Here is a 19,812-nt window from a genome sequence, read left to right on the forward strand (position 1 = left end):
GGAAGTTGAAGTCCCTCACGAGAACGAGCGCTGACGATTTCGCAACTTCTGCCAGCTGCCTGTAGAACTCCTCATCCATTTCCTCATCCTGGTTCGGCGGTCTATAACAGACCCCCACCAGGATGCTTGCCTTGTTGGCCTTTCCACTGATCCTAACCCATAGGGACTCAACCTTATCATTTCCAGCCTCAAGTCCCACAACATCAAAACACTCTCTAATATAGAGAGCCACACCACCACCCCTTCTGTGCTGCCTGTCCCTTCTGAAGAGCCTATAGCCAGACATTGCAGCACTCCAGTCATGAGAGTGGTCCCACCACGTTTCCGTGATGGCAACCAAGTCATAGCCTGCCTGCTGCACGATGGCTTCCAGCTCCTCTTGTTTGTTACCCATGCTGCGTGCATTAGTGTAGATGCACTTCATTTGGGCCATTGCCTTCTCCCCCGGCTTTGCCATTGTTCCCCCTGGTAGAGCTCCAACAAGCCTAATTTAAGCCCCATCCCCCTTCTTTCCTAGTTTAAACCCCTCTCAACGAGCCCTGCCAGCTCCTGGGCTAGGATCCGTTTTCCCCTTAGAGATAGGGACCCGTCTGCGATCACCAGGCCGGGTGCCGAGTAAAGCGCTCCATGGTCAAAAAAACCCAAATTTCTGTGTTAGCACCAGCCTCTGAGTCACGTGTTAATCAGGTGGGCTTTCTGTGACCTCTCGGTACCCCTCCCTGCCACTGTAGGGATGGATGAAAACACCACCTGTACTCCCGCTCCATCCACTAACCGCCCCAGTCCCCTAAAGTCCCGTTTAGCCTTCAGGCTTCTCTCTTCAATATCATCACTGCCAGCCTGGACTATCAGAAGAGGGTAGTAGTCAGAGGGGCGAACCAGGTTGGGAAGCTTTCTGGCAACATCCCTGACCCTGGCCCCAGGGAGGCAGCAGACTTCCCTACGGGTAGGGTCAGGTCGACAAATAGGGCCCTCTGTTCCCCTGAGAAGGGAGTCACCTACAACGATCATCCTTCTGTCTTTCTTGGTGGAGGCAGTCTTGAGGCGTGGAGTCGACTTCCTCGCCCTAGGCATCCTCCTGGGTAGACTTTCTACCTCATCCTCACCCACCGGTCTCTCATGCTCCAGGGCCTCAAATCTGTTATGTAAGGGCACCTGGGAAGGAGGGGCCAGTGTGGGGGTGCGTTGCCTGCGAGATCGAGCAGGGACCTGTCTCCATTCCTCCTCAACTTCTAGGTCGCCTCCCTCTGCCCGACAGCGACAGGGCAGGGGGTCCACCCCCATTTGGGGTGTCTCACCCCGGTACCTCTCCTTCAAGCCCTGCAGGGAGTCACTCCACCAGTCTATCTCCTGCTCACACTCCCTGATAGCCCTCAACCTATCCACCTCCTCTTTGAGTTCTGCCACCAGGCGGACCAGGTCATCCACCTGCTCGCACCTCACACACACGGTGCCTCTGCCTCCCTTTGCATATAAATATATAATTGCATATATAAAAACAGTTGGCTAGACTCTAGTGTTACATTTCCAGTTTTGTCTGCTTGTTTGTTTTTATCTGAAGCTGCATATGCAAAAATTAAAACTACAGCATGCCTACAATGACTTGAAGGCAATAAAACAGAAACAATCAATGAAACAAAATTAGATTGCTCTTTCAAAGTGACTTCCTTTTCTTTCTTATTGTATAATCATTAAATTAGTTACGTTAGTAGCCTGTCCATTTTTTTTCTATGTGGATAAATGATTTTGAATAAAAGTTGTTATTATTTACCATTTAAAGGGGAAAAGAAAAGAAAAGAAAAGAAAAGAAAAGAAAAGAAAAGAAAAGAAAAGAAAAGAAAAGAAAAGAAAAGAAAAGAAAAGAAAAGAAAAGAAAAGAAAGAAAAGAAAAGAAAAGAAAGAAAAGAAAAGAAAAGAAAAGAAAAGAAAAGAAAAGAAAAGAAAAGAAAAGAAAAGAAAAGAAAAGAAAAGAAAAGAAAAGAAGTCTCGAATAATTGTTTCATGCCCAAACATTTTTTTAATATATTTTATTTATCAAAAGTATTTATCTAATCCTGTTGAAAATATTGTGCCTATTTCTGTGTGCTTCTGAAACATACCACTTTGCCTTATTCTCCCCTAATGAATCTCCCATATTAGGGAAGGTAAATTTAGTGTTGTAAGTATGATGGGGAAAAAATAAATACATAAACATGCAACATTGACTTCAGCAGAGTTATAATGAGATCAGAACTGATTACTATGTAAGATCTAAATACCAAGAGTAATCATGCTTAGTTACACTCATAATATGACATATGTGCATATGACACAAAACTGGGAGGAGTGGCTGATACACCGGAGGGCTATGCAGCCATTCAGAGGGACCTGGACAGGCTGGAGCATTGGGTGGTGAGAAACTTCATGAAGTTCAACAAAAGCAAATGTGGGGTCCTGAACCTAGGGAGGAATAACCCCATGCACCAGCACAGGCTGGGGGCTGACGGGCTGGAAAGTAGCTCTGCAGAGAAGAAGCTGGGAGTCCTGGTGAATAACAGGATAACCATGAGCCAACAATGTGCCCTTGTGGCCAAGGCAGCCGACAGTATCCTGGGGTGCATTAGTAAAACCATCGCCAGCAGGTCAAGGGAGGTGATCCTGCCCCTCTACTCAGCCCTGGTGAGGCCTCTCCTGGAGTACTGTGTTCAGTTCTGGGCTCTCTAGTACAAGAGAGACATAGAACTGCTGGAGGAAGTCAAGCAGAGGGCTATGAAGACAACTAGGGGACTGGAGCATTTTTCGTATGAGCGGAGGCTGAGGGAGCTGGGCCTGTTTATCTTGGAGAAGAGAAGACTGAGAGGGGATCTGATCAACATATACAAATAACTGAAGGGAGGTTGTCAAGAAGATGGGACTGGATTCTTTTCAGTGGTGCCCAGCGACAGGACAAGAGGCAGTGGGCACAAACTGAAACACAGGAAGTTCCAGCTGAACATGAGGAAACATTTCTTTACTTTAAGGGTGACAGAGCACTGGAACAGGCTGCCCAGAGAGGCTATGGAGACTCTTTCTTTGGAGATATACAAAACCCGCCTGGATACAATCCTATGCAACATGCACTAGGTGATCCTGATTGGCAAGGGGGTTGAACTAGATGATCTCCAGAAGTCCCTTCCAGCCTCAACCATTTTGTGATTTTGTGATTCTGTGATAAAGGAGATCTTAACTCTTCAGTGTTTAAGAAGTAGTTTGTGATTCCTTAGGCATACACATACACACATAATTAATACATTAATTCTGATTAATTCTGATTTAACAGTACTAGGAATTAAACTTAATCCTAGAGTTAACCAAACAGATTTTTCTCTACCCCATCATTCATAATTACCACATACGCTGTGGTTGTACACAACTTCCTACAATCTGGTCATCCATTTACACTACTAGAAAATATGACTTTCTCAGCAGTTCCGTGGAAAACGGTGGTACTACATCACTGAGCTAGCATTCCTTGTACATTGCAGTGCAAACACTGCAATGTATTTTATGCTGTACTTTGGTCTTATATAATAAGTTCACCTTAACATGCTTCCAGGAAGTGAAGGTGTTGCACAGGAGGTAGTTTAGAGGAAATCCTGGAATTTGAATGTTCAGCGTGTCTCAAAGGTTGATCCTCTCCTGTCATATCAGGTCAGTATTAAAGGATAAACTGAAAATATGGATAAATCTCCTCTTAGTATGGAGCCAGTGCTTCAAATAAAATTTCAAATCAGTTTGTTTCCATTTAAGATGATTTTTTTCAGGGAGGTCATAGATGGAGGTTGTGATTGTTTAACTAGCATGTTATACCCAATACCACAGAAACAACCAATATAAAAATTAGTAATGGATTGTAGCTTATTTAGGAGGTGATTACATGAAAAAGGGGGGTTAGATTCCTTACAGAAATAGAATAACAATATCTTCTGCCCTGGACACATATTTTCAGATAAATAATATTTTTCTGGTCATTCTACATCCATGGTTTTCTATCATAAAAAGAGAGGGTTTAGCTCCTTTTGCTGCAAAGCATAGAAATGTTCAAAGAACTGGAATTTCAGCTGTATAGTCCCCAAAAGAGCAAGAGGAAAAAAGCTGTACTGTTCCACTAAGCAACGTCTTTCTCTTTGCATACAGTATGGGAATAGCAACTGCAGTCTCAGTTTTCCTGAGAATACGCCTATCTGCTCCTCTTCAGGCCAGAAGTCCGTTATTATATTTATATAATTATTATATAAATAATAATAATTATTATAATTATATTTAATTATTATAATTATAAGCAATTATGATATAATAGTATATTATATTGATTAATAATATAATTAATATGTAATATATAATTTCCTATAGTTTCAGTGAAACTTCACCTATACATTCTTTCAAAAGTGGGACTTATATTTGTTGGATTTTTCAGTGGAGGCTATGAATCCTGGGTATGCAGTGAGTTTACTTTCTGGGCAGTGGAGAAAACAAGGTGGTTGTCACCATCAGAAATGTAGCCTACAAATTCCTATATAGAGAATTCGCATACTGACACTTTAAACTGTTGAATTCCACTGTAAGCATAATCCCAATTATATCTCATGTCACAGCTAACTGGTTTACAATACAGAAGTGACCTGTTTAAAACAAGCCTATTTACTTAGCCAAAATTGATTTGCCCTTTTCTTCACTTCTAAGGTCCGATTTCCAGAAATTACCCTCTAAGTGTTCAGCTAGCATTATCTGCTTCATTTTCAATCAGTGCTTGTGCCAGTACTTTCCACCTTTATTGCTGCTCTATATTACTATAAACATGCTGAGCTATCCCAGTAGTTCAGAGATGTAGAGCACAAGTGGCCTTCAAGGTGACTAGAATAAAATGAAAAATAATTTATTGTTGTTCTGTTATGAAATATGACTTTTTTCCAACCTGAGTTTAAAGCTGTTGAATTATTATTGCTTCTCTGACAGAACTAAAATACGAAGATGTATGTGTGTGTATATGTATTACAGGGTAACTGATATCTTCCTCATTAAAATGCCATCAGGTGTGTTTTTTTTTTGTTTGTTTGTTTTTTCCTTCAGACAGCTTGCAGGATAAATAATAATATTTTTCTGAGAAATTTAATTGTTGTTCTAGAGGAGGGCGACAAGGATGATCAAGGGGCTGGAGCACCTCTCTTATGAAGACAAGCTGAGGGAGTTGGGGTTGTTCAGCCTGGAGAAGAGAAGGCTCCATGGAGACCTTGCAGCAGCCTTCCAGTACCTGAAGGGGGCCTACAGGGAAGCTGGGGAGGGAGTTTTTGTCAGGGAGTATAGGGAGAGGACAAGGGGTAATGGCTTTAAACTAAAAGAGGGTAGGTTTAGATTAGATATAAGGATAAATTTCTTTACTCAGAGGGTAGTGAGGCACTAGAACAGGTTGCCCAGAAAAGTTGTGGCTGCCCCATCCCTGGAAGCTTTCAAGGCCATTTTGGATGGGGCTTTGAGCAACCTGGTCTAGTGGAAAGTGTCCCTGCCCATGGAATTATATGATCGTTAAGGTCCTTTCCAACCCAAACCATTCTGTGATTGTATTATTCTATGATCTCTGTACAGGGGCCATGTCTTTGTATTTTTTATTTTCTTTTAGATGATAAGTTATCAAGGCTCAAGCCATCTTCAGCAACAGCAAGAACATCAATGTTACTTTGCAGACCACAGGTATACTTTAATAGCAAATAGCAGATATGCTTTAAAAAATTATTACTGTGCTTTAAAAAACTATTTTGTGATTCTGTGATACTGTAATTCTGTGCTTCTGGTGATTCTGTGATTCTTTCCTGTTGTTTCCTAGCTCCACAGACATATTTGAAAATTATTATTATTTTAGTTTTTCATAGAAGATCATAGAGGAAATTTTCATAATCACTTGTCAAGTCTTAGCAAAAGACATCCACACACTATCAGCAGAGACCTAGCAGAGTTAACACCTGAATTTGTTTTATGAATATGTCCTGTAGCCTTAATTAATGGAAAAAAGTGATGTTATCTGCAGGATACAAGTAAACTTAATTTCAGATACAGCTTAATTTTGGTACTGACTGGTTCTTTGTTTAAAACCAAGCCATGTAGAGGAGAAAAAATGGTAGAAGATGAAAGTAAAGAAGATGAAAGAAAGAAAGAGAAACCAACATATATATATACATAAATTTGTAAAAAGCCCATGTTTATTCACTTTAGCTGTATAAAACTTCTGCTTGCATATGACAATGTATTAGTTCAGTTATCACATGGCCTTAGGAAAGACCTTCTGTTTTTCTTTATTTTCTCTGATCTTTACTACGCCAATTGTTGATTCTTATAAATACATTACTTTTCCAAAAATATGTGGGTGTGAAATAAAATAGTCCTTCCCTGTTAATATATTTATTGTTTGCTGACCATTAAAAGTTTGGGGACTGTCATTTAGAAAGGAGACTTTGTGATATACTTCTACTACAAAAGACTTTTTATTTTTCATAGATATGCTATTACTCACATATTTTGATTTTCTGTTTTTGCTAACTGAACCAGTCCTCCTGTAAAGTCTAAACAAGCCTTTTCCGGTGGGAAATATAAACTCATATCACTTTTTCTCTGAGAGTTTCCAATTTTGTCCTATTGTTCTCATGATCCTCATCATTTTGCCTATTCAAGTTTCTCTTATATTAAGTTTCTAGAGCATTTATAAAGTTAGATATAAGAAGACTTTTCAAACCATATTTGTTCTTGAAGAGCCAAAGACTACCCAGATGAAAGATTCCCATTCTTAAGGGACTAAATCTAATAGAACTACTTTAGCATTCTGTGAAGCAAGTTCAAATTTAAAGAAAGTTACATGAATAACCAAGAAGAAATCAGTACCTCAGGAGGTTTATAGATATATTTAGACAATGATATGTATATGCACACTGACAATGTATATATTTTATATAATTTATAAATTAAAAAAATTATATAAATTGTTAAGAGGTTTTACCAATATATTTACATATGTAAATTTTAGTGCTTTAAGTATACAGGTTTCAAAATTATCTCCTTCAAATAATCAAATTAAGCTGAAGCACATAAAGAAAATTTTAGTTTCCATCCATTTTATTTTACTGGCTTATTTTCTACAACTAAATGATTTCTTCTCACACCATCCCTCACAGTACCCTACTGTATGTGCCTGAATGATTTGTTGTCTTTGTTCTAACAGAAGTGTAGAGGAATGATCTCAAATCTTACAATAGTAAAAGATGATGCTTGTAGTGTTTAACAGCAAAGAGACAGTGAGTACTATCTGTGTATTAGGATTTTGTATATTATAACTAAGGTTACAAGTCACTCCAGCAGTGTTCTTTTGCACTGAAATTTTTATGTGATGCCTAAATTACAGATATTAAATAGCTGAAGTAACATAAGAAATATTAGATTAGAGGCATTACTGCTTGAAATTGATAGCAAGTAGGAGCATCTTGAATAGTGACTGAATTACATTACAGATTTACATCACAGATGTATGTTAAAGATGCACATAAGGATTTCGTGTGATTTCTCAAGGTTATCCTAGTTCTGCTCAAAATCTCATTTCTACATTTTTATTGACAGTTTTCTAAGATGGTGAAACACTAAGTCTTTGTTCCTTATTATTCCTTCTGTTCCTACTGTTTATTCCCACCTGAAGTCAGATTCTCAGATTGTGGCATCAATCATAGCACAATGAAGAGTGATGTCACGAAGGAAGGATTATTATTTCAGGTGAGACAAAGCAGCTAGAGCATATTATTTTTTCAGAAACAAAGAAATCAGATTTTCATACAAATGTCCTTTGTAATACAGAATAATGGAAATGAAATACAGTCAATATGTGGTGTAAGTATAAGAAGATTTGTTTCTTAAAAGGATGCTTTTCAAAGCCGTACCACATGAAGACAGAAATCTTAAAGGTGACTCAAACAGAAACAGATGAATGAAAGGTGGAATTGCATCTCTATGGCATGACAAAGCTAGAAAGTTCTATTTCTTTGCTTGTTTACACTTTAATTGTTATATCATCTGGTTTCCATTTTCTTTCCTTACTTCCTTCCTGCCTGCCTGCCTGCCTTCCTTCCTTCCTTCCTTCCTTCCTTTCCTCCTTCCCTCCCTCACTCCCTCCCTTCTTTCCTTCTTTCTTTCTTTTTCTTTCTTTCTTTTTCTTTCTTTCTTTCTTTCTTTCTTTCTTTCTTTCTTTCTTTCTTTCTTTCTTTCTTTCTTACTCTCTCTCTCTCTCTCTCTCTCCCTCTCTCTCTCTCTCTCTCTCTCTCTCTTTTCCCCTATTTAAATGATGCATGGCTTGTACCAATGGGCAACTGAAAATTTAACTAAATCATGACATTAAAATGCACAAATTCAAAAGTTTTTTTTGTTTGTTTGTTGTTTTTTTTTTAGTATGTTGCAGTTCTTTCATAGTATCTGGTTAATTTAATTGATAGAATGCACAATAATGAGTATGCATCTGAGATTTAAATGTATACCAGTCAACAGTAACAAAGTAGAGGAACTCTTGGAGTAGTAATTGCTCGTGAGAGTCTTGTTCAGCCAAAAGCTCAGTATCGCAAGTATTTTGGACTACACTGAGTCCTTATTTCAGCACAATGGGGAAGAAATTATAGATCATAGAATCATAGAACATCTGAGTTGGAAAGGACCCACAGGGATCATCGAGTCCAACTCCTGGGTCCCCAAAGGGGAACACCCAAATAAATAAATAAATAAATAAATATCAGAGCATGTGTGTGAGAGTGTTGTCCAAACCCTTCTTGAACTCTGGCAGTCTTGATGCCATGACCACTTCTCTGGGGAGCCTGTTCCAGTGCCTGACCACTCTCTTTGTGAAAAACTTTTTCCTGATATCCAGCCTGAACCTCCCCTGTCACAGCTTCAAACTGTCCCCTTGGGTCTTATCACTGGTCACCAGAGAGAAGAGATCAATGCCTGCTTCTCTACTCCCCCGTGTTAGGAAGTTGTTGACCGCAATGAAGTCTCCCCTCAGTCTCCTCTTCTCCAGGCTGAACAATCCAAGTGACTTCAGATGCTCCACATACCTCTTCCCCTCTAGACCCTTTACCATCTTTGTTGCCCACCTTTGGACGCTGTCCTGGTTTCAGTTAGGACAGAGTTAATTTTCCTCCTAGTAGCTGGCAGGGTGCTATGTTTTGGATTAGAATGAGAAGAGCGCTGATAACATGCTGATGTTTTAATTGTTGTAGAGCAGTGCTTACACCAAGCCAAGGACTTTTCAGCCTCTCTCTGTCCTGCTAGCGAGCAGGCTAGGGATGCAGCAGGAGCTGGGAGGGGACAGACCCAGGACAGCTGACCCAAACTGGCCAAAGGGGTATTCCATACCATCTGACATCATGCTGAACAATATATAGGGGTGGCTAGCCGGGGTGGAGGGGGGGGCCGGCTGCTCGGGGATAGGCTGGGCATCGGTCAACGGGTGGTGAGCAATTGCATTGTGCATCACTTATTTCGTACACATTATTACTATTAATACTATTATTATTATTATTATTGTTGTTGTTGTTATTCTTTTCCCTGTCTTAATAAACTGTCTTTATCTCAACTCACAGACTTCACTTTCCCGTTTCTCTCCCCCATCCCGGAGACGGAGGGGGGAGGGTGAGCGAACAGCTGTGTGGTGTTTGACTGCCAGCCGGGCTAAACCACAACAGACGCTCTCAGTGTCCAAAGGTGGGCAACAATTTTATATCCTTCTTACGCTGCGGTGCCCAAAACTGCACACAATATTCAAGGTGAGGCCTCACCAGCGCAGAATAGAGCAGGACAACGACTTCCCTTGACAAACTGTCAATGCCATTCTTGATGCACCCCAGTATATGGTTGGTCCTCGTCACCACCAGGGCACTCTGCTGGCTCATGTTCAGCTTGCTCGACTGACAGATCAAAACCCCCAGATGGCGTTCCACGGGGCTGCTCTCCAGCATCTCATCCCCCAGTCTGTACTTATAACTAGGGTTGCCTCTTCCCAGGTACAGAATCTGGCACTTGCTCTTGTTAAAATTCATATTGTTGGTGATTGCCCAGCTCTCTAATTTATCAAGATCTCTCTGAAAGACCTTACCACCCTCAATGGAGTCAACAGCTCCAACCAATTTGGTTTCATCCATGAACTTGCTCAAAAAAAACTCCAAGTCATTCATTCAAATCATGTATGAATACATTGAAGAGGACTGGTCCTAAAATGTAGCCCTGGGGAACCCCACCAGTGATAGGTCACCAACCTGATGTAACCCCATTTACAAGAACCTTCTGGGCCCGTCCCATCAGACCATTGTTCATCCACCTTACTATGCTTTTTATCTAACTGTATTCTGGTCATTTTGCCCAGAAAGATACTGTGAGAGAGTATCAAAAGCATTATTGAAATCCAGAAAGATTAAATCAACTGGCTTCCTTTGGTCAAACTAGCTGGGTGATCTTGTTGTAGAAGGAAATTAAGTTTGTTAGACATGACCTTCCCCTAGAGAATCCATGTGGGCTCTGACAAATGACTGTTTTGTCCTTTAGGTGTTTTTCAATAACTCCCAGATGAGTTGGCCTTTTAACTTTATGCAAACTAGAAAGGTATTGTACTCAGAAAGTAAGCTCTCTTTCCTTCTGGTTACACATATGAGAAGACTGAGAGAAATAAAAATATGAAGAAATCAGAATTCCCTCTTCTTTCTTCTGTTAGAGTTACTGCCACTGACATTAGCTTCAAGCAAGACAGGCCCTCCACAGGAACTCCAAGAAATAATCACATAAACAGTCAAATGTGAATGTAGTAACAACACAATTTACTTTCTTCTGTAGACTTTTTGGAACCCAGCAATTGTATGCTATATGGAATAGGATTTGTTTTAGGACCAGCAATCATTCTTGATTTTGGAAGAGGTTCTAGGTGGAGGACTAGAACATAGGTCATAAAACAGGATGAGTCATCTTTCAGGCTTTTGTTGTTACATTACAAAAGACTTACCTAGAAAGATTTTATTTATTTATTTATTTATTTATTTATTTCAAAAACCATCTCTATGAGTGTAATTTCAGACAATGCTGAATGCAAAAGCTCTCTTAGGTTTATAGAGAAATAAATACTTTGCTACTTAGCTCCCTTATATGAAACCAGCAAAGATGTTGAGAGCAGCTTCAATGGACAGAGGAAAATGGGATTCCAAAAAATGTGAGAAAAATAAAAAATGTGTCAACATTTCAGAATTTCTCTTCATCACTAACACAAACTCAGCAGGGAGAGGAAGGAAGAAATCTTGAAACACCAGGAAGGGGAGAGGCATGTGACCTTATCAAAAAGGGATGCATCTTAATGAAAAATCAATGCCATTATTATCTCCGGAAGAACGAAGCTTTCACATTTTCCCTTTGTGTTCACAAATCTTTAAAATAGAATAAAAGTGGATAGTAAAAAAGCTGAAAGATTTTTTCCTCTCTTATTTATTGTCTACATTTTCTTTTATGTATTATACATAATAAATATGTATATGTTTTGGTATGTATATGGTTGGTTTATTCAGTCAGCTACTTTGCTTGGAAATCTGTATCTTCAATTTCTGGTAGTTGTTGTTGTCTCTTATAGAAGTCTATTTGCTTTAGATAATAGAAATCATGACCTCAGCTGATTTACTTAAGAGATGGCTGTTTGATTTCTTTGAAAGGAATGATGTTTTGGGCCTCTTGAATACAGTAAATAAAATAAGTAGATTATATTTTGGTTAATTATGATGAATATAGAAATAGATTGCAGCACCTAGCCTTAAAGGGGCCATCATAACATTAAAATTAATGTTAATGCTAAGAATAAATACAAAATAACAGTTACAGGCAAAGTTTAAAATAATGTTCACTTTTAGACTTACAAAATCATAAACAATAATATATATATGTTCTAAACTCAGGGATTACCCCTCCAGTTTTGCTGACACTTACAAAGAATAAAACACTGGTTTCTGAATCTTTGGGGCAGAGTGTACACTCAGAAAGTTTGATGATTGCACAAAGCTGGGAGGAGTGACCCAAAGCCTAGAGGGACCTCAACATGCTGGAGAAATGGGGCAACAGGAAGCTCATGCAGTTCAACAAGAAGAATTTTAAAGTCCTGCACAAGGGGAGTAACAACCCTATGTATCAGTACAGGCTGTGGGTCACCCAGTTAGAAAGCAGCTTTGTAGAAAAGGATCTGGGGGACCTGGTGGATATCAAGTTGAACGTGAGTCAGCGATGTGCCTTTGCTGCAAAGAAGACTAATAGTATCCTAGGCTTCATTAGACATTGCCAGCAAGTGGAGGGAAATCCTTCCCCTCTAACCAGCACTGGTGAGGCTGCATCTGGAGAACTTTGTCCAGCTCTGGGCTCCTCAGTATAAGAGAGATGTACATACTGGAGGGAGTCCAATGAAGGGCCTCAAAGATGCTGAAGGGACTGGAGCATCTCTCCTATGAGGAAAGGATGAGAGTGCTGGGACTATTTAGCCTATAGAAGAGAAGGCTTCAAGGAATCTCATCAATATATATAAATACCTGAAGGGAGGAGCCCCGCCATTGCCCGGTTCCCCATTTGCGACATTGTGCCCGCCTCCCCGCACAGCCTGGTTCTGCAGGGTAACAGCCACTTGCACTTTCTTCAGGGGCCTGAGATGGCATTGGGCTGGCAGAGCGAGGTGAGCCTGGTGGCGTGCAAGGAGCAATGGTGGCACCAGCGGAAGGAACTGCTGGTAGAGGCCAAAATTAATTATGAGAAGGGGAAGAGGTACAAGTTAAAAAATGTCTGCGAGGTGAAGATACGTGGATGCTTCCTGATGTGAATGAACATGGGGAACAACTGTAAAAGGAACATTCTGTGCAGGAAAAAAAAAATCTGAAAAGGATGATTTCACTGCTGTTTTTTCAGATTCTTCAGTTGAATGGGTTGAGTCAAATGTATCCTAGTCAGATAAGGCTTGGAAGGTCAACAAGCAATCAGATGCTGTGAAAGAACCCTCCTTGCAGAGAGAAGAATGGAAGAATGGATGAATTTAGACTTTGTGTCTTTGAAAACTGTGTCACTAGCATCTCTCAAAGGTGAAAGAGAGAAAGAAAAAATACTGAAATGACAGAAAGCTCAAGAAATTGAGCAGGCTATGCTTTATGTGAGAGAACTCAATCCCTATTGGAAAGACGGTGGTACATGTTTGCCACCAGTGGAGGGTGAATCAATGTCAGTTAAAAAAAGTTACGGTGGTAGAAGATGCTGGATTAAGTTGGTTACAAAAATCATATCTAGGGATGAAGGAGCAGGCTGAGAGAAAGAAACAAAATTTTGAGGAAATTGTTGTTGAGGGATATGGGTCAATGGAAGCATTTCAGTCACAGTTAGAAGAAGCTGAAAAAGTTGCATCCACAAAGGAAAATTATTATAGAGGTGATAGATGAAAGCAAACTGATTATTCAGAAAGTGAGAAAAAAGACCAGCATATGAAAAACAACACACAACACAAAGATGATAGGAACATTTTTGGGAGACATAAGAAAGAGAGGTATAACAAAGGATGGATGCAAGAATACAGAGGTTATAAAAGAATTGGATCAAGAGAAGACCAAAAATGTAGACACGGTAGCAAAGACTCAGAACTGGGAGGCTACAGCTCCGAAGCAGAAAAACACATGGATGAAAAACAGAGTCAAGAAAAGAGTATCTCTCTAAGTGACATAAAACACAATTTTCTGAAACCCTCTGAAGATGATCTATCATCTTACAGTGTTCCTAAGGACTACAAGTCATGGTGGTCCTCTTCAAAACTGTGTGTTCATAGCTCTTTGAACAGTCATTCCCAAAAAATCTAATGAGGATACTGCATTGTGGACCAAAGCACACCTACAAAATAGCAACAAACAATTAATATCTGATCAAAAGTCTTCCGATGTTGTGGCAAAAATTGATGGTGAAAGAACTCCAAGTGATGAAAAAGAGAAACCACAAGAGGAGTACCCAACCAATACCCCTGAGAAGAAATAAACACCATCTGAAAGTAAAACATCATGTTCCAGGCATACGTAAAAGGATGAGCCACCTCGGGTCTTTAGTGAAGAGGAGATGAACAGACTGGGAGCCAGGATTGTGAAAGCTGAGCTCATGAGAAAAATGGACTTAGCTTCAAAACTTCAAGAGGAACTCGAAAATGCACACAAATTAAGAGAGATCCCAGCAAATTAAGCAGATCCCAGAAAAGTCTGGTGGAGAGGCTTCAAGCTGTCAAGAAGGTGAGCAAGTAATCCTTGTCAGAACAGATCAAAATGGAAGGGCATGGTCTGTGACCACATCAGTTGAAACACATAAGCCTAGAGGAGGATGGAGAAAGAAGATGGATGGTCACTACTCATGTAGGTAAAGAAAGAGTAAGGTATTTTCAGGATGATGACAGTATGAACCTGAAGAATTTAGTCAAAAATGAGAAGACAATAAAAGCAGAGGATCAAAATGCACTGTTCATGTGTATGGCATCAAAGCTGATGGAAAAAACTGACAGAGAGTACTACACTCTGGATGACATGTTTGTTTCCAAAGCAGCAAAAAGAACATGCACTGGGGAAGAGGAAGAAATACAAAGAAGAAAAGCAATACGTGAGCATCAACAGCTTCCTGCACACATGGAAAATGTCCATACTGGTTTGATAACAGTGAACTTTCGAAACATATTATTGCAACTGGTACCAAGGTATACCTGTCTCTACCAAGCAACCAGCCCCTTATTGAAGGTCACTGCCTGATAGCCCCCTTACAGCACCATAGTGCAGCCAGACTTTTGGATGAAGACATCTGGGAAAAAATCCAGATGTTCAGAACAGCTTTGGTGAAAATATTTGAAGCAAGAGGCTTGGACTGTGTCAGGTATGAAGGTATGAAGTTCTAGAACTTGACAGTCAAGCAAACAATGATGTAGACAAAAGCCCATGCCAGTCGGACAGGGTGCCTAAGGAGTTTAAGTAGTGTTTGGACTATACACTTAGTCATATGATATGAATTTTTGGGTAGATCTGTGTGGAGCCAGGAGTTAGACTTGATGATCCTTGTGGGTCCCTTCCAACTAGGGGTATTCTATGATTCTGTAAAGAGGACAGAGACAGGTTCTTTTCAGTGGTGCCCAGTGAGAAAACAAGAGGCAATGGGCACAAAGTGAAACACAGAAGGCTCAGTCTCAACATCAGGAAACACTTACGAACTGTGCACATGATGGAGCACTGACACATGTTGCCCAGAGAGGTTATGGAGTCTCCCTAGTTGGAGATATTCAAAAGCCATCTGGACAAGGTCCTGGGCAAACAGCTCCAGGTGGCCATGCTTGAGCTTGGAGGACCAGATGACACACAGAGGTCCTGGCAAAGCTGTTTACAACTCCATGAAAAGTACTGAATGGGAGATAACAAAGGAAAATCATGGAACACCCCTTGGTTCTTCACAGAGCTGCAAACATGACTGAACTATTAGGAACCTGTTTCAGTGCAGGATGGGGTTAAGTGGTGTAGCTTAGCTGACATACATTTATGTGAGCTGCATACTTAACTATTTGTAACTCTGAAAAGTGCCCTGTGAGTATCTAAGTGCTACATTCATTTCAGGTGAAATTTAACTTATTTCTTTTTCTTTTCTTTTCTTTTTTCTTTTCTTTTCTTTTCTTTTCTTTTCTTTTCTTTTCTTTTCTTTTCTTTTCTTTTCTTTTCTTTTCTTTTCTTTTCTTTTCTTTTCTTTTTTCTTTTCTTTTCTTTTTTATTTTTTCTTTTTTTTTTCTTTCTTTTTTTTCTTTTTTTTTTTTTTTAAAGGGATAACTTCACAGTCTTTCACTAGGGAAAAAGAGACAGATGTCAGGGAGCAGAAAGAGCAGGGCATGTCCTGTGGGTCAGGGCACCAGGAGCAGCAGGGGCTTACCACATGGTCGATCAGGGCAACGGCAGGTAGCCAGGCCCCATCCCACTGCACGAGCCAGAAGTAAGGCAGCCCCAGCCCCAGGAGCCTCCATGGAGACAAGGACAGGCCTAGGCCAAGGCTGGACCAGGACATGGTCTTGGGATAGGCCCAGATTGTTGGGACCCATGGTCAATCAAGATAGGGCTGTGGGGAGCTGGAGCCAGGCCCTGATGCAGCCTTTCTGAGGCAGGGACTAACAGCCCTGGGGCTGATGTGGGAACATGAGCCACGGGCAGAATGAGGGAACCCTGAGGGTGGGCAGGCATGGACAGGGTGGTTCTTTAGGACCATGGCAGTAGGGAACACATACTTTTTGTTGATATGACATGGTAAAATAATGACAAACAAACAACACATTAGAGACACAAGATGACAAAAAAAAATGCTGGAGAATAGAAGGGATGCAATTTGATGAGTATTTGAGATAAACGTAGATCAAACTCTTTGGTGGAAGGCACCCATTATCATTTTTGTTTTGCTCACAGCAGTTTCCCCCACCCATCCTTGATATTTCATTTTATACAGTCTTGCTCCCCAGGCTTTGTTTTCAGATTTGGACTAGAAGAAAACCAATTTATTTTTGGCTGGTTGGTTGTTTTTTGTTGTTGTTGTTGTTTTTAACAAATCAAAACAAAAAATGAACACACATCCAACCAAACAAAAACATTAAAACCTACAAATCTTCCGGTACACATTTGTAGAAACTGACATTGGATAGATTTTTTGTCTGAGTCCATAAATATCTTTTAAGCCTTATCTCCTAGTTTCCCAGAGACTTCTTCCCCAAATCAGACAATTCACAAAATATCTTTTTTTACTGTAGAATTACTATAGAGCACCTAAAATGAATTGTAGAACACCCAGCTAACATCGTAACTCATGAACTGGGTTACAGTCCCAGAGAAAGAAGGATGTTTCAAGGATGGGATGAAAAGAGAGAAGCCATTTGGGAAGAAGACGTCCACTACACTTTGCTATAAATGGTCAGTACTTTTTATACCCATTGTACACATATAAAGCACACACTGATGGTGTACCAAACACACACATCAACGATATTAGGAGCACAAAAACATTTTTGTAAGAGTACATAGAAGAAGAGAGTCTGCTCCTTTAAGTGTTTCTGACTAAGGACATTTTCCAGTGTAACAAGGGATAATAAGAAAGGAAGCAGTGATGTAAACCAAGTCTGGTCAGTCACACAAATTTATGACAGCGTAGGAGAAAGTAGGAATGCTTATTCCAGCAGGGTTATCTGATTGAGGACTTGTAAGGTGGGAGACAATCACCAGAAACAAACCGCCCAGTCACAATAATTGGTGGGCTAACAAGCTACAGATACCACTTCCACGAAGGGTGAACCTTGCAACTGGTAAGTGTGTGAACCATGGGGCCCTGGACTGGGAGGGTGCAGGAACTGCAGAGCTCTGCAAACACACAAAGATTGTGCAGGGCGGAGGGACAGAAGACGGAACAAAGAGGGGGATAGGTAGAAAAGGGTAGAAAATGGCTGTTCACATGTACAACGGAGCTGATTAGTACACTTATGCGGCCAAGCCCTGTGCCTGATAACCTCAGTCTGCCCTATCTTCGTATATTTTCTTATTAAATCTTAACTATCTCTCTGTGTGTTTGCACTTTCTATACCACATATATATGAGCTGCAAGGATTAAGCATGAGCTACTGGTGAGAATTGGATGTGGGTAAGTGAATCTTTGTGCCAACTACTGGAGTCAGTCTGGAGATGTGGGCAACCACAGCTGTGGCGCCAGCTACATAGCTGTGGTGCCAGCTACTGGAGCAAATTTGGGGGTCTCAGCACCAGTTGCTGGTGGGATGTGTGTGTGCAAGAGGAATTGGTGCTAGCTACTGCAGTGAGTGAGGGTCCTAGTGTCAGTAGTTGGAGGGGCCATAGCTCCCTTGATCTAAAATCGTCTTGCAGACTTTGAGCCTGGAGTGCCAGCTACTGTGGGACTGATATGAATGAACTTGGTACTAGCTACTGGAGTCAGACCTGGAGGTGTAGGCCCTCCAGCCTGTGGTATCAACTACTGGAGCGAATGGAGTTTCCTCCTCCCAGCCACTGGGGCAGGCGCGCTACTGGTGGGGATGGAGATGGGGTTGAGTGAATTCTCTGCTAGCTACTGGAGTCAGGCCAGAGGTGTAGGTGCTTGCAGGCTGTGGTACTAGATACTGGAGTAAGTATTATCTAGATACTAGACACTGGAGGGAGTCCTAGCATCGGTAGTTGGAGAGGCCATAGCTCTCTGAAAGGGATACTACAGACTTTGATTCTGGAGTACCAGCTACTGTGGGGATCAACTTGAGTGAACTGGGTGCCAGCTACCAGAGTCAGACTGGGAATGTAGGCCCCGCAGCCTGTGGTGTCAGCTACCAGAGCAGGTGAGGGCCCTAGCATCAACAGTTGGATGATCTTCTCTAGACCTAGGGAGGGTCCCATGGACCCTAAGCCTGGGGGGATCTGCCAAAATACTGAGGGGATCAGCGTGAGTGGAGTGGCTGCCAGCTCCTGGAGCCAGGCCAGGAGTTCGGGTATCCACAGCCTGTGGTGCCAACTACTGGTGTGAGTGGGGTCCTAGCATCAGCTACTGGAGTGAGTGGAGTTGTCTACTCCCAGCACCTGAGTACGAACAGTGTGTCTTCACAGAATATCTACCAGGGGAGGACCAGTGTGAGCAAGGCGAACATAGGGCTCTACACCAGTGGCTAGAGAGGGGCCACGGATCACAGCCTGTGTGCCTGGTGCCGGCTGCTGGGGGCAGCAAGTGTCTGTATCTTCCCCAAACTAGGTGTGCATGTGTATTTGCTAGCACACTGTTAGCTGGACTATCTGGCAAGTAGCAGGGGCCTGGGGTCTGGGCTGGAGTATGTGGTTAGGGGGTCTGGTACTCCCAGAGGGACTTGCAAATGCAGTGTGCCTGAGGGAAAATTGGGTAAGTGCATGTGATTGCAGTGAACTTCAAGTGGATTTACAGTGAACTACTAGTGAATTAGCCAGTGAGTAGGTGACCTGTGAAGAGGGGAAGGGGGTCCAGGCAGGGGTGCTGGGTGGACAGAGGGGCAGCACCATTGCTCAGAGCATCTGTGTACCTAGAGAGTGCCCTGTGTGTGTGTCTTCACTGGTGAACTTCTGTAGTAGCTGGAGAGGAGGAAGTGGTCTCAGCTATCTGTGTGTTTTATGTGAGCCCTGTGTGCAAGTGCTGCTGAAGGCAGACCTAGTGGCAGCCTTTGTGGATTGTCATGTCAGTGTTTATCGCTGTCTGTGTGTCTCTGGGACACATGCTCAGCTTTCCTACTGGCTGAACTTGCAAAGGGAAAAGTGGCAGCAACATCCTCCAGCCTCGGCCTAGACTCTGGGTCCCCAGCACTGAGATGGGCCCCAGCAATGAGATAGGGATAGTCCTGGGGTGGAGCGGCTAGAGGAGGCAGTCACACTCACTCTTTTCATTCTTTATTTTCACTTAATAATCTAAATTTTTATTTCCAGGCCCACAATTTTGTATATACATAGACAATGTAAAAAAAAAAAAAAAAAAGTCACTATCATGATGGAGGTGTTGGTGTTAGCATTTACAGACTTGAAACAAAAAAAGTCCTGAATATTCTATAAAAAAGCCAAGTCTAACTTGCTCAAGATTGCCAAAATTCAAGTGTATAGAATCTTCAAACCCTGTTCCCTAAAGACCTGTTTCTGTTACAGTTCTGTTACAGATTAACACAAATACATAACTAATAGATTAATGGAATCTTTGCTGTAATTCTGGAAATGTCACTAAATGAGATTG

At 41.3% G+C, this 19,812-nt stretch overlaps 1 long non-coding RNA gene and 1 pseudogene across 1 annotated transcript in view; one reads left to right on the forward strand and one right to left on the reverse strand.

Moving 5' to 3' along the window:
- Nucleotides 1–19,812, reverse strand: part of LOC121066231 — a 128,719-nt gene that overhangs the window by 59,351 nt on the left and 49,556 nt on the right. The gene's annotated exons all lie outside the window — the stretch shown is intronic.
- Nucleotides 12,701–15,063, forward strand: LOC121066230 (annotated as a pseudogene).

The sequence above is a fragment of the Cygnus olor genome, chromosome 2 (assembly GCF_009769625.2).
Source record: "Cygnus olor isolate bCygOlo1 chromosome 2, bCygOlo1.pri.v2, whole genome shotgun sequence".
Lineage (NCBI taxonomy): Eukaryota > Metazoa > Chordata > Aves > Anseriformes > Anatidae > Cygnus > Cygnus olor.